This window comes from Myotis nattereri, assembly GCF_964212035.1.
Source record: "Myotis nattereri genome assembly, chromosome: 3".
Taxonomy (NCBI): Eukaryota; Metazoa; Chordata; class Mammalia; order Chiroptera; family Vespertilionidae; genus Myotis; species Myotis nattereri.
In genome coordinates this window covers 212,410,644-212,424,663 of record NC_138077.1, presented here as the reverse complement: position 1 = coordinate 212,424,663, position 14,020 = coordinate 212,410,644, and positions in this window count along the sequence as shown.

Below are 14,020 nucleotides of genomic sequence, written 5' to 3'. Positions count from 1 at the left end.
AGCCGGCTGACGGTCGGAGGTGCCGCTCGACTGGAACGTTTATAAACGAGTTTGTTCACAGCGGCCCGCGCCCTGTCCCAGCCTCCTCCACAGCGAGTGGAGACGGGCCTTTTATGGTTCCTCCTCTCCGACCTGGAGAACCGGCCGCCGGCTTCCGGGGGCGTCGGAGCCTGTGGGGCCGGCGTTCTGGCCTCTGAGGACAGGGGGAGGGGTGGCCGGTGAGGACAGGGGGAGGGACGGCCGGTGAGGACAGGGGGAGGGACGGCCGGTGAGGACAGGGAGAGGGACGGCCGGTAAGGACAGGGGGAGGGGTGGCCGGTGAGGACAGGGGGAGGGGTGGCCTGTGAGGACAGGGAGAGGGACGGCCGGTGAGGACAGGGAGAGGGACGGCCGGTGAGGACAGGGAGAGGGACGGCCGGTGAGGACAGGGAGAGGGGTGGCCGGTGAGGACAGGGAGAGGGACGGCCGGTGAGGACAGGGAGAGGGACGGCCGGTGAGGACAGGGAGAGGGACGGCCGGTGAGGACAGGGAGAGGGACGGCCGGTGAGGACAGGGATGAGGGACGAGGGATGCCGACACGTCTGTTTATGGAAACGAAGCAGCCTGGGCCCCGCTTGGGATTCAGGCCAGACTCACAGATGCTTCTCCCGGGGCATCCTCCATCCTCCGTGGCAGGCGTCAGCGCTGGGGAGCGAGGGGCGGCCGGCTAGAATTCGGTCACGATTTGGTGGCCTTACGTTCCCCTGACACCTGGCGTCCACAGCAAAGGGCTGAGCTGGGCCGGCAGGCATGGGGGGGGGGGGCGGGGAGAGGGGCAATGGGCAGATGGGCAGGCGGGATGGGTTTCCGCGTCGCGGGCACAGGACAGTGAGCGGAGAGAAGATGCGGAGGCTGGCCGAGTGCAACAGGGTGGAGGGGACCCCTCCTTTGCCTGGAGCTGGCCTCCCAGAGCCAGGACCCTGGAGCCCAGTGAGGCCACCAGGAGGCCAGACGCCCGTTCCCTCGCAAGGCGTCAAGCGCTGATCCGAGGCCCAGGACACGGAGGGGAGTGAGACCCACCCCTACGTTCAGGGAGCTCCCCATCGACCCAGGAGACAGACAGGGAGACGGACACGCTTTGCAGGGCTTGAGTAACTGAGCTGGGGGTGGGGAGGGCTGAGCTGCGCTTGGGGCTGAGCTGGGCTGCACTTGGGGCTGCGCATGGGGCTGAGCTGGGCTGTGCTTGGGGCTGTGCTTGGGGCTGAGCTGGGCTGCGCTTGGGGCTGAGCTGGGCTGCACGTGGGGCTGAGCTGGGCTGTGCTTGGGGCTGAGCTGGGCTGCACTTGGGGCTGTGCTTGGGGCTGAGCTGGGCTGCACTTGGGGCTGTGCTTGGGGCTGAGCTGGGCTGCACGTGGGGCTGAGCTGGGCTGTGCTTGGGGCTGCGCTTGGGGCTGAGCTGGGCTGCACGTGGGGCTGAGCTGGGCTGTGCTTGGGGCTGCGCATGGGGCTGAGCTGGGCTGCACTTGGGGCTGTGCTTGGGGCTGAGCTGGGCTGCGCTTGGGGCTGTGCTTGGGGCTGAGCTGGGCTGCACTTGGGGCTGTGCTTGGGGCTGAGCTGGGCTGCGTGTGGGGCTGAGCTGGGCTGTGCTTGGGGCTGTGCTTGGGGCTGAGCTGGGCTGCGTGTGGGGCTGAGCTGGGCTGCGTGTGGGGCTGAGCTGGGCTGCGTGTGGGGCTGCACCGCAGGGTGCCCTACTCCGTGGAGGGGAGGCCAGGCTCCTGCAAAGGCCTAGAAACATGATGTGGACGTGGGGGCGGGCGAGGCTCCCGCTGTGTGCGGCGCGGCCCCATCGCACCGGTCCTCCTCGATAAAGTGACCAGAACTCCACAACGCCCTGCTCGTGGGCCGGTCTGAGGGGTGTGGAGGCCGAGGGTGCTGGCGTGGACCTGGGCCTTGGCAGCCCCGAGTGCTGAGGGGACCCCAGCTGGTCTCCTGGGAGGGGCCTCGGGACAGCCCACAGGCCACGCAGTCAGCTCCCCGGCGGGAGGGGGGTAGGGTGGGGGCGGGGAGAAAGCAGGCCTCTCATTGGCTCAGGACGTGGAGCTTGTCACCAAACACCCTGAACACTGTCTGTCATCAGAGAGAGAATTCACGATAAAGGGCGGAGTCTGAGACTAGCGCACCTCCAGCATCAGGTGGGGAAGAGCCCGGTCCCTACACAGCAGAGACGCTCTGTGACCTGCCGCCCTGAGCACCGGCTCCTCCGTCCCCCACCCCAACCCCTGCCCCCCACCCCCATCCCCACCCCCCACCCTCCACCCCCACCTCCACCCCCCACCCCCGCTTCCCACCCTCCACCCCCTCCACCCCCACCCCCGCCCCCACCCCGCCCCCTAACCCCCACCCCAACCCCATCCCCCACCCCCTAACCCCCACCCCCACCCCTATCCCTGCCACAGTGTTAACACATGTCCCTCCCTCCTGCCCAGGCCTCGCCCGGCCCCTGGACCCGGTTCCGTCTGGAGAGGAGCCAGCGAATTGTCTTACAAACGTGTCCAGGGCCCTTCTCGGAGGAGCCACCGAGGCCGTGGGGGGGCCGGGCTGCCCCCCAGCTCAGGACCCTGCAGCATCGGACAGCTGGTCAAGGGCAGGCCTCAAGGTCACCGAGCTGGGCGCTTCCGGAACGTGGGCCCTGGAGCGGAGTCGCTGGCACCGCAGAGGCGTGCGCTGCTGCCAGGTGCCTGCGGGGGGGGGGGGGGGGGGGGGGATGGGCGGGGGGGGGGATGGGCGGGGGGGGGCCCCAGCCCGGAGAGCCGGTGGGGGAGTGAGAGGGCCGCCCTGCAGAGAGGCCCGTGGCTGTGGGGGCGGGAGAACTGCTCTCACCGGACGAAGGGTCACGGAGCCGCGAGCACGGCTTCTGGGAGCAGGAGAGCGCCCCGTTCGCTCGGTAAATGAGGGGGTGTCTGTCTGCTGGGCCGGGGGGGGGGGGGCGGGGAGGGAGGCTGAATGCGCTGAGGCCGCCGGCCCATTGCGGGACTCAAAGTCCGCGGGAGGCCCCAGTGGAGGTTTTGAGGTGGGAGGGTCCCAGCGCCCCTCGTGGTCAAGTGCAAGGGAACACGAAGCCCTTCGTATCCGGAGTCCGGTCTCTGGTCGTGGACGCGAGGGGCCCTGGTTGCTGTCCCGGTGGGTCCCCGGGGCCCCTCACTGACGGTGGGGGAGCCAGAGGTGGGGAAGCGATGCTTTCCACGGTGCAGAATCCACAAGACAGCCAGCGTCCCCACAACGCTCTCTTTTTAAAAAATATATCGTATTGATTGCAGAGAGGAAGGGAGAGATAGAAAGATCAGTGATGAGAGAGAATCATGGATCCCCACCCTGGGAATCGAGCCCGCAGCCCAGGCCTGTGCCCTGACCGGGCATCGAGCCCTGACGTCCTGGTTCACAGGTCGATGCTCACCCCCGGAGCCCCGCCGGCCGGGCACCTGAGCCCTCAGTCCTGCCCGGACACGAGAACCGTTTCACAGGGTCCCAGGCCCGGCACCAGCTCCGAGGTCCCTCTTCAGGCCCGAGGCGCCGGGCTCGGCGCTGGGTCACGGCGCTGGGTCCCACCACGTCCAGTGACCGGGGGAGGCCGAGGGGGAGAGCCGGGCGCTGCCCCCACACACACACGGACACTGAGAGCTTGTGCGGAACGTTTTATTTTAAGAGCCGGTGCGGGGGTGGCTGCTCTCTCACTCGTTTTTATTGCAAAAGGAGCACCTGATGGTGTGACACATCAGCCACCCCCACACGCGTCCCGGAGTGACCGCAGTGCGAGGTCAGGTCCCCGGCCTCCGCCACATGGCCGGGTGGACAGGGGGCCCCTGTGTCCCCCAGCCCCTCTGCTGCGCACACAGGCCACGGAGCACGGCCGCCCTCCCTGGCAGCCCCGGGGGACCAGGGGGGCCCGGGACGTGGAGGTTGTTTCAAACCGACTCACGCCGGCGGCGGTCTCTGAGGGAACCTGAAAGGAAGGCGCAGCGATCGCACTTAAGACGAGGAAGACGGGTGCCTGTGAGCGCGAGGACGCTGCAGGAAGCCAGGGCCTGCAGGTTCTAAGCCAAAGTCTGGCGGGAGCCTGTTTCTCAAAGTGGGGTCACAGGGCCACCCCCCAGGAGCACCCAGTGTTTGCTCATCTGGACCCCCCAGAATCAGGATCTTGGGGGGGAGTGACAAGCACCCCGGTTGGCCCTGAGTCCCACCCAAGTGTGAGCAGCACCGTCCAGAGCCAGGAGCAAAGTGGGCGGGGGTGGGGCTGGCTCTGCTCCCTGGGGCCTGCTTCGGGCCCTCCGGCGGCAAAGGGTCACGTGGACCACGGATGGCGTCCACAGGGGTGGCCGGCGTGGCACACGCAGCCGTGATGCGAGGCGGCCCCGTGCGGGAGGGGGTTTCTGACGCCGGAAGAAGCAGCTGTGACGTTGCACGTCGGTCCGGTCCTTTCACAGGGGGGAGTGCAGGCTGAGCTCCAAACTGCGCTGGGCACCGCGGGGGCCACAAACCTGCTCAGGGACAAAGGACCCGGGAAGCCATTTAAAGTGAGAGCCAGGTCACGTGGGACAGACAAGCAAGAGAAACAGACAGGCAAGAGGAGTAGGCAGACAAGCACGTAGAACAGACAAGCAAGAGGAACAGACAGACAAGCAAGAGGAACAGACAAGCAAGAGGAGTAGACAAGCAAGAGGAGCAGACAAGCAAGAGGAGTAGACAAGCAAGAGGAACAGACAAGCAAGAGGAACAGACAAGCAAGAGGAACAGACAGGCAAGAGGAACAGACAGGCAAGAGGAACAGACAAGCAAGAGGAACAGACAAGCAAGAGGAGTAGACAGGCAAGAGGAACAGACAGGCAAGAGGAACAGACAGGCAAGAGGAACAGACAAGCAAGAGGAGTAGACAAGCAAGAGGAACAGACAAGCAAGAGGAACAGACAAGCAAGAGGAACAGACAGGCAAGAGGAACAGACAAGCAAGAGGAACAGACAAGCAAGAGGAGAAGACAAGCAAGAGGAGTAGACAGGCAAGAGGAGTAGACAAGCAAGAGGAACAGACAAGCAAGAGGAGTAGACAAGCAAGAGGAACAGACAAGCAAGAGGAACAGACAAGCAAGAGGAACAGACAGGCAAGAGGAACAGACAAGCAAGAGGAGTAGACAGGCAAGAGGAGTAGACAGGCAAGAGGAACAGACAGGCAAGAGGAACAGACAGGCAAGAGGAACAGACAAGCAAGAGGAGTAGACAAGCAAGAGGAGTAGACAAGCAAGAGGAACAGACAAGCAAGAGGAACAGACAAGCAAGAGGAGTAGACAAGCAAGAGGAGTAGACAAGCAAGAGGAACAGACAAGCAAGAGGAGAAGACAAGCAAGAGGAACAGACAAGCAAGAGGAGTAGACAAGCAAGAGGAACAGACAAGCAAGAGGAACAGACAAGCAAGAGGAACAGACAAGCAAGAGGAGTAGACAAACAAGAGGAGTAGACAAGCAAGAGGAACAGACAAGCAAGAGGAACAGACAAGCAAGAGGAACAGACAAGCAAGAGGAGTAGACAAGCAAGAGGAGTAGACAAGCAAGAGGAACAGACTAGCAAGAGGATTTGACAAGCAAGAGGAGTAGACAAGCAAGAGGAACAGACTAGCAAGAGGATTTGACAAGCAAGAGGAGTAGACAAGCAAGAGGAACAGACTAGCAAGAGGAACAGACAAGCAAGAGGAGAAGACAAGCAAGAGGAGTAGACAGGCAAAGGAGTAGACAAGCAAGAGGAACAGACAAGCAAGAGGAGTTGACAAGCAAGAGGAACAGACAGGCAAGAGGAACAGACAGGCAAGAGGAACAGACAGGCAAGAGGAGTAGACAAGCAAGAGGAGTTGACAAGCAAGAGGAACAGACAGGCAAGAGGAACAGACAGGCAAGAGGAGTAGACAAGCAAGAGGAACAGACAGGCAAGAGGAGTAGACAGGCAAGAGGAACAGACAAGCAAGGGGAACAGACAGGCAAGAGGAGTAGACAAGCAAGAGGAGTAGACAAGCAAGAGGAACAGACAAGCAAGAGGAGGTGAGAGAAGGTCGGAGAAGGAAGGCGGGACGTCACCTATCGGTCGGCGTTGGAGCATCACGGGGAAGCACGCAGAACGGAGCGAGCAGAGCGTGTTCCCAGACGAGCGTGGGGCTGGGGTTGTGAGAGTGATGGTGCAGTCGAGGAGAGGAACGGACTCGAGTGGCTGGAAGGAGCAGACGACAGAGGCGGGAAACTGAGGCAGGGTTCGGCATCGGGAAGTGGGAAGTGGCCGCAGGATATTTTCAAGCAGATGATCGGGACGCGTGCGTCTGTCTGCTGCGGAGAACAGCCCATCTGCTGCCCCGGGGACACCCCCGCAGAAGCAGTCGTGGCTCTGCCCAATCTGCAGGGGCTTCTAAGTGTCACCCCAGTTTCCCGGGGGGTCAATCAAGCAAGGAGCCGATCTGGGGGAGGAAAACGAGGGTTTGGGTTTTGGACTGACAAGTGGAGGTGCCTGGTTCCTGTCTACGTGGAGAAACCGACCGGGCAGTTGGTTGTCCCTGGAGGACAGGGCGAGGCCGGCCGAGGAGGCGGTGGTGCAGGGACGGGTTGGAGTGACCAGTGCTCCGAGCCCCTGAGTCTGCCCCGCTCCAGCCCCACCGGGCCCGGGAAGCAGATCTGTTTCCTCATTCAAGACCCACCTCCAAACCCCCAAATCCAAACCGGGAAGCAGGGCCGCGCCCCAGGCCCGTGTCTCCCCCCCTGCGCGGCGGCTGCTCACTTGGGTGACTGGCCAACGTTCCTAACTCGATGGCAATGAAAACGCCACGTGTCAGAGCTTGTGGGATGTGTCGCTTGTGGGAGCGAGTGAACGAACAGCAAGTTCAACCCGAGAAAGCGGACGGGAGAGCGAATCCAGGGAAAAGCGGGAAGTAATGAAAGAGGAAGTGTGGGTGCGACAGAGCGGACTGATGGCGCTGGTTTTCTGCAGCGACTGACAGACCCTTGGCAGGACAGATCAAGAAGCAAAGGAGAGGGACTAACCAGCTGACATCAGGGATGGGGCCGGGCCGGGTTCGGTGGCCAGCGCGGCCATACAAGCCCCACACGTGGTGGCTCAAACCACAGAAAGTTCTTTTCATGGAGAAGGAAGTCGGAGACGGGGGCGTCTGCGGGGGCGGGTGGGGGGGCGGGAGGGGGTTCCTGCCGAGGGGTGTGAGGCAGGGGCGGTGTCAGGTCTCTCCGCAGCCTGTAGACGCCGTCTTCCCGCGTCTTCACGTGGTCTTCCCTCTGCGGGTCTCCGCGTTCTAATCCTCGCTGCTTAGAAGGACACGGATCCCGTGGGCGAGGGCCCACCCTGCTGACCCCATGCCACCTACGGTCTCTTTAAGAGCCACCTTTCCAAGTCAGTGATGCTCTGAGGTCTTGGGGCAGCGGTTCTCAACCTGTGGGTCGCGACCCCTTTGGCGGTCGAACGACCCTTTCACAGGGGTCGCCTAAGACCAGCCTGCATATGAGATATTGACATGACGATTCATAACAGTAGCAACATGACAGTTATGAAGTAGCAACGAAAATAATTTTATGGTTGGGTCACAACCTGAGGAACTGTACTTAAAGGGCCAGAAGGTTGAGAACCACTGTGTTGGGGTTAGGACTCCGACCTATGAAGGTGGGGAGAGAGGTGGAGACGTAACTCAGCTCATCACGAGGACGTTACTAGAGACCTCAGAGACACCAACGAGGTCCTAGGGGCTGTGAGGAGCCAAAAATAATTCTAACATTACGACAGAGTGAAGGGTTTCCTTGGGCAACACACATCCCAAACGATCGCAAAAAGAAACAGGAATGCTGAGCAGCCCGTAACCATGGGAGAAATTGAATTCACAAATTTACACACTCGGTCACCGAGAAAACTGCAGACCCAGCGGGCCCATCGGTGAGTTCCTCTACACATTGAACAAAAACACGCGGCCCATCTCACCCGAATTCTCCTCGGAAACAGAAAAAAATGGAAGGGGAGAGGGGCCAGAATGACTTCGGCCAAAACCTGGTAAGACGTTTAAGAAAGGAAACATACAGGCTCGTCTCTCGTAAGCGCAGTGTTAGCTGGGCTCATCCATCCACCCGGGACGGGGCTCAGCAGCCACACTGCACTGGGGGCTTTCCTAGAGAGCGATGTCGGTTTAACATTTCATCATTAATCAGCCGATACAATTTGCTGCGTTACCAGCAGCAGGAAAACAAAATGAACCTGTCAATGGTTAGAGCCTTCGACCCCATTCAACACTCTTCTAGGAGGAAAACTCTTGGCAACTAGAAACTGAAGAGGCCGTCTCTCACCTGATAGACACGCCCACAGAACCTGCAGGAGCAGGCTGCTCCGGGGGGGGGGGGGGGGGCCAGGGGGGGGATGCTGGAAGCTTCCCTCGGAGGTTAGGGTGGACGAGGGGGCTGCTCACTCCACCTCTGCTCAGTGCAGCGCTGGAGGTCCAGACAGCGCAACGAGGCGAGAAAGGGAGATATGAGACACACACATCGGACAGTAAGTGTGTGTGGGGGGGGGGCGGGGGGGGGTGATAAGACGCAGGGGAGTGTGTCCAGCAAGTGGGGACACAGGCCATCGCCTGGCTGCGCTCCGTGTGCGACAAACCACCGAGCTGCGCTGTCCCCGCTCCTCCGCGTCCTAGTCCGAAGGGAAGGCGGCGTGTGCCCGGGCAGGGAGGCGGAGTGACCGCCTGCGAGCTCACGGAGAGGCGGTGGCCAACTGCACAGCGGTGAAGGCTTAGGAAGCCGCCGTGGGCTCCGAATTGTAGGCAACTGAACCACAGGGGAGCCTGGAGGCCGCTGGCACCTCAGAGGCCGGGCGGCCGGCACGCGGGGTCCGGCTGGGGCCTCCCTCCGCTGGGCCCGTCCTCTGGGCAGCGCGGGAGCTGAGCGGGGAGGGGCCGCTTCAGGGCCAGGGCGTGGGCGCGAGGCTTCCGGCCCAGCGGCGGCTGCAGGGCGCCCATCGGCACGCAGGGGCCGGTATCACCTGGGACAGACTTCTCCACTGATAATACTCGCTGCTCCGCTGAAATCCAAGGGCAGCTGGGTGTCCGGCCTTTTCTCCGGAGCCTCTGTGTCCCCAGGAGGCTCTCCCAGCCCCGGACCAGGAGCCCACAGCTCCCGGGGGCCGCCTGTCCTGGGCGCCGCGGCCTGGTCCCGGGGCCGGAGGCCAGCGCCCTTTGGCTCCAGCACCGCCCGCTCAGACTCCAGCCGTGACCCCGTGGTTCTCATCCCTCCATCCAGCGACGTGGACGCCCGGAGTGGGGCTCCGCAGCCCCCCGGGAGGAGAGCCTGCATCTGCGGACGAGAACTCACTGTCCTGCGGCAACAGTGGGATGGAGCTCCCCCTCCAGCCACGACAACCTGTTCCAACCATAATGCGCCTGTGAGGGCGCCGGCAGACAGCCCCCCCCCCACCGCCCCGTGTGCAGATCAGACAGTTCCGTGTGAGTGTCTGCGGTGCTTGGCCCGCGGGCGCCAGGAAGGGGCCACGGAGCTGGGCTGGCCGTGCCCGGAGCGGCAAGGTGTCCGGCCTGGACTCTGTGCCCGTTCCCTATGGAAACGGACCCTGCGGCGCGAATGCAGAGTCTTGGGGTGGCGGGGCTCCCCAGCAGGAGGAGCTTTGGCGATAGTGTGCGTGTGAGCGTGCACAAGCGTGTGCCTGCATGTGTGTCTGTGCTCACCAGTGCGCACACATACAAGCTATGTGTCACCTCACCTGTGTGTGTGCAGCAGGTCTGCACACCGTGTGTGTTCATGTCTGTGTGTCTGTGCTCAGCGGTGTGCACACATGTGAGCTGTGTGAGTGTCACCTGCACGTGTGTGCAGCAGGTCTGCACTCCTGTGTGTATGAGTGTGTCAGTGTGTGAGTGTATGTGTATGTGAGTGTGTGTGTGTGTGTGAGTGTATGAATGGGTGTGTATGGATGCATGTGAGTATGTGTGTGTGTGTATGTGTGGGTGTATGTGAGTGTGTGTGTGAGTGTGTGTGTATATGTGTGTGTGAGTGTGAGTGTGTGTGTGAGTGTGTGAGTGAGTGTGTGTGTGAGTGTGTGTGAGTGTGTGTGTGAGAGTGTGAGTGCATGTGTGTGTATGTGTGTGTGTATGAATGTGTGTGTAACTGTGTATGTGAGTCTGTGTGTGTATGTGTGTGTGTGAGTGTGTGGGTGTGTGTGTGAGTGTATGTGAGTGAGTGTATGTGAGTGTGTGAGTGTGAGTGTGTGTATGTGTGTGTGTGAGTGTGAGTGGGGGGCACGTCAGATTCACAGAGCTTCCCTGACAGCATCGACAGATACATCAATAACTCGCTCACTCCACACAACGAAGAGGAGGCCCCTTTCTCCATGTCTGTGTAAGCCACACACACACACACACACACACACACACACACACACACACACCCCTGCGGCTCTGTACCTGCCCGGACCTGAACCACCTGAACGGGGAGCTCAGAGGCAGCTCCCCTGATGAGCCGTGGGGGGCAGGGGCGGGGGGTGGGGGTGGCGGGCAGGGGGTCCACGCCCGCAGGCTCCGGTGGAGAGTCACGGGGCGGGGCGGCACCGATCATGATCCGGGCTGATCACAGGGGTTGGAAGCTCCCAAACTGAATCGGGGCTCAAGATCTGACCCCAGAAACGCCGGGACTCACAATAACCGCGTGGCTGTGTGCTTCCAGAATAAGGGGGGGGGGTGCATTCCCCAAGGAAAGGAGAGGCCGCTCAGAGCCGCCAGCCTCGCCAGGGCCCAGCCGTTAACCAGCTCCTCCCGCCTCGGCCAGCAGCGCGGGGCTCTTCCACCACCTCGTGGACACCCCGAGACGGCAGGCGAGGCAGCGAGCAGCCCGAGCCCGGAGTCGCCCCCTTTCCCCTTGGCTCTCTCCTCTCCCCTTTGCCCTTCGCGGGGTGGGGGTGGGGGCGGCGGGGGCGGGGAGGGGGAGGAAGGGGAGGAGGAGGAGGGAGGAGAAGAGGAGGAGGGGGAGGGGAGGAGGGGGAGGGGGGAGGGGGAGGGGAGGGGAGGGGGAGGAGGGGAGGAGGGACGGCCTCATGCCCTTACCTGTCACCTGTCACTGAGCTGAGCTTCCTCACCAGCGTCGCCCACTGGTGGGCGCTGGGGGTTGAGGGGGGCGCTAACTTGGTCAAACCTGATGTCAGCTTGAGCCCAGTGGGACCCTGGGAGCAGGCCCTTTGGGTGGGACTGGGTCCCTAGAGCAGCCCACCCACCTCCCAGGTCTCCCTCCTCCGCCCCAGGTGCGGCTGGGTGTGGGCGGCTCTGCAATCCCGATGTCTCTGGGGCCCCTGCCGTGTGGGCAGGGCCTCCCTGTGCCCCGCAGGGGCCCCCATGTCCCCGGGGCCCTGCCTGGCCCTGGAGACCCTCTGGGGCTTTTTGCTCGTCTCCACCCGCCTCCTGGCCTGTCTGTCCTTCCACGTGGGGTGAGGGGCGGCCCCTCAGGTCAGCCCCCCCCCCCGGGGCCTTTGTCCATCTCAGCCCTGAGTGGGCAGCTGGGCCTCCCGCCCTCTCTGTGGCCATTGGTTGGGGCCGCTCAGCCCCAAACCGTCTCCTTTCTGGACAGAGGGAGGCCGTCCTCCCCAGGGTCCTCCCGACACAGAGCCCACCCACTGGGTCCCCCCCCCCATCTCCCACAGCGGCTCTGAGTTCCAGGTGCCCTGGGTCCCCCACGCTGGCCTCCACGAGACCTGAGGAGGAGGCAGGGAAAGCCGTCCTCACGGGGAGAAGCCCGGGGCCTGGGCCGGCTGGAGGGTGAGAAACGAGGGTTCTAGTCCCGGAAGGTTCTCACTCGGGGAGTTTCTAAAGCGGCGCCTCAGAGGTGGAGGGTCGGCCTATGAGCCAGGAGGTCACGGTCCCCTGTGGCCGGGGCACATGCTGGGGCTGCGGCTCATCCCCGGTGCGGGGCGTGCAGGGGGCAGCTGATGGATGTGCAGCTCCCATCACTGCTGTTTCTCTCTCCGCCCTCCCTTCCTCTCTCTGAAATAAAGTATATTTTTAAAAAGTCAAAAGAATCTTTTAAAAGCTCTTTCTCAATCATACCTACATTTTAAGCCTTCTCACTTTTTGCAAAATCCTATTTTGAATATTAACTTTTGTTTCCATAGCTTTTCCAATCGTCCCTTCCCCCCCACTCCCTTCCCCTTCCCCCCTCCCCCCCATCAAGCGGATAAAAGCCGAAGAGGCAGCTAACCAGCCAGCTTCCTCCTCGTCCCTGGGTGTGGCCCTGTCACTGAGTCCTTGGCCATGGAATGGGAGTGGAATGTGGCCTCTTGCACGCCTGGCTGGGCCAGAGGGGGAGGGGGGCGGGGGGAGGGCGGGGAGCGGGAGCCTGGGTCCCTGGATGACTGCGTGGAGCACCTCACCTGCAGGAACACCCTTTGGACTTCACCTGGGCCAGAAACACACACCTATTGGGTCACACACCTCAGACGCTGAGGTTTAGCTGTTACATAGGTCATTTGTGTGCGAGTGCAACACAGAAAAACATACTGTTATTTTTTTCAAACTGCTGTGTTCCTCCTGTTTAGAGAAAAAACAAGATAGAACCAGTCCTCTGGTGGCTCACTCTCCCCACCTGGCCAGGAGCGGCTGCGCCCTCGAGGCTGCACCTGGCGCCTCCACGCCCCGCCCCTGGGTGGTGATTTGCAAAGAACCGTCTCTGATCTCCCCCAGGCCCTGCCCCAAAGCCACCTATGACTCTCACCGCCCCCCCCCCCCAACCTGCTCTCCTCCCAATGAGCCGCCTCCCTTCACCCAGGTGCTCAAGCTCGCCATTGTTGGCACCTCCCTCCCTCCTTCCCACACCCCCCACCGTCAACCTCTCGCCAAGTCCTGTTGGTATTACCTCCTGAATGCCTAACCAGTTCACCACCTCTGTCCCCCCACCCTCACCCCCATCCTCTCCCACCTGGGCCAGTCCCCAAGCGCCTGCGTGGTGCACCCACCTGGTCCTCCTGCCCCTCCAAGCCATTTCCTACCCTCAGCTGCATGATCTTTGCAAAATATGGGTTTAACGAACATCACCGGCTCTCCCGCATAGACCATTTCTAAGCTTCATCGTGTTCTTACAAAATGACAGCAGCTCCCCAGGCCTGTAGGCTGGGCCCAGTCTGCCCCCAGCCCACCCCCACTCACCGGCCCCTGCGCTCACCAGCCCCTCCTGCTGCCAGCGCTCTGCCCAGGCTCAGCCCCTACCTGAGAACGGCCTGCCTCCTCTCAACTCTCTTGTCCTCAAGGAACGCCTGCCCCTCCCAACAAGGCACATCCCATTAAAACCCTCACAGCGCCCATGCCTCCCTCGGAGCACTTTCTGGGGTGTAACTCATGGCAGGGTGTCTAATCGCTTGTGTGTCTTCCACTCAGCCCACCTCACCTCTACCCCAGGGCCTTTGCACCTGCTCCTCCCACTGCCTGGCATGACCGTCCCAGGTGTCAGCATGGCTAGCCCCTCACCTCCTCCAGCTCTTTCTTCAGATGTCACCTTCCAGGTGAGGACTCACCAACAGCCCTATTTTACAAAAACCGCGGCGACACCGCGTCCAGCCCCACGCTGCTGAGCACCTTCTCCGGGGAGCTGCTATCTTCCGGCATCTCACTTATTGATGGAATTTGTCTTTTTATTTATTATTATTATTTTGTTAACCCTCATCCAAGGATATTTTTCCATTGATTTTTTTTTTCTTAAAGAGAGAGTGGAGGGGAAGGGGAGAGAGAGAGATAGAAACATCGATGTGTGTGTGTGTGTGTGTGAGAGAGAGAGAGAGAGAGAGAGAGAGAGAGAGAGAAACACCAATGAGAGAGAGAGAGAGAGAAACATTGATGTGAGAGAGAGATCAACTGGTTGCTTCCCACAGGCACCCAGACCCAGACGGGGATTGATCCCGCAGGCAGATGTGTGCCCCTGATCAGGAAGCTCCAACCACTGAGCCACACTGGCTCTTTAATGTGTCTCTTCCTCTCTCGGGTG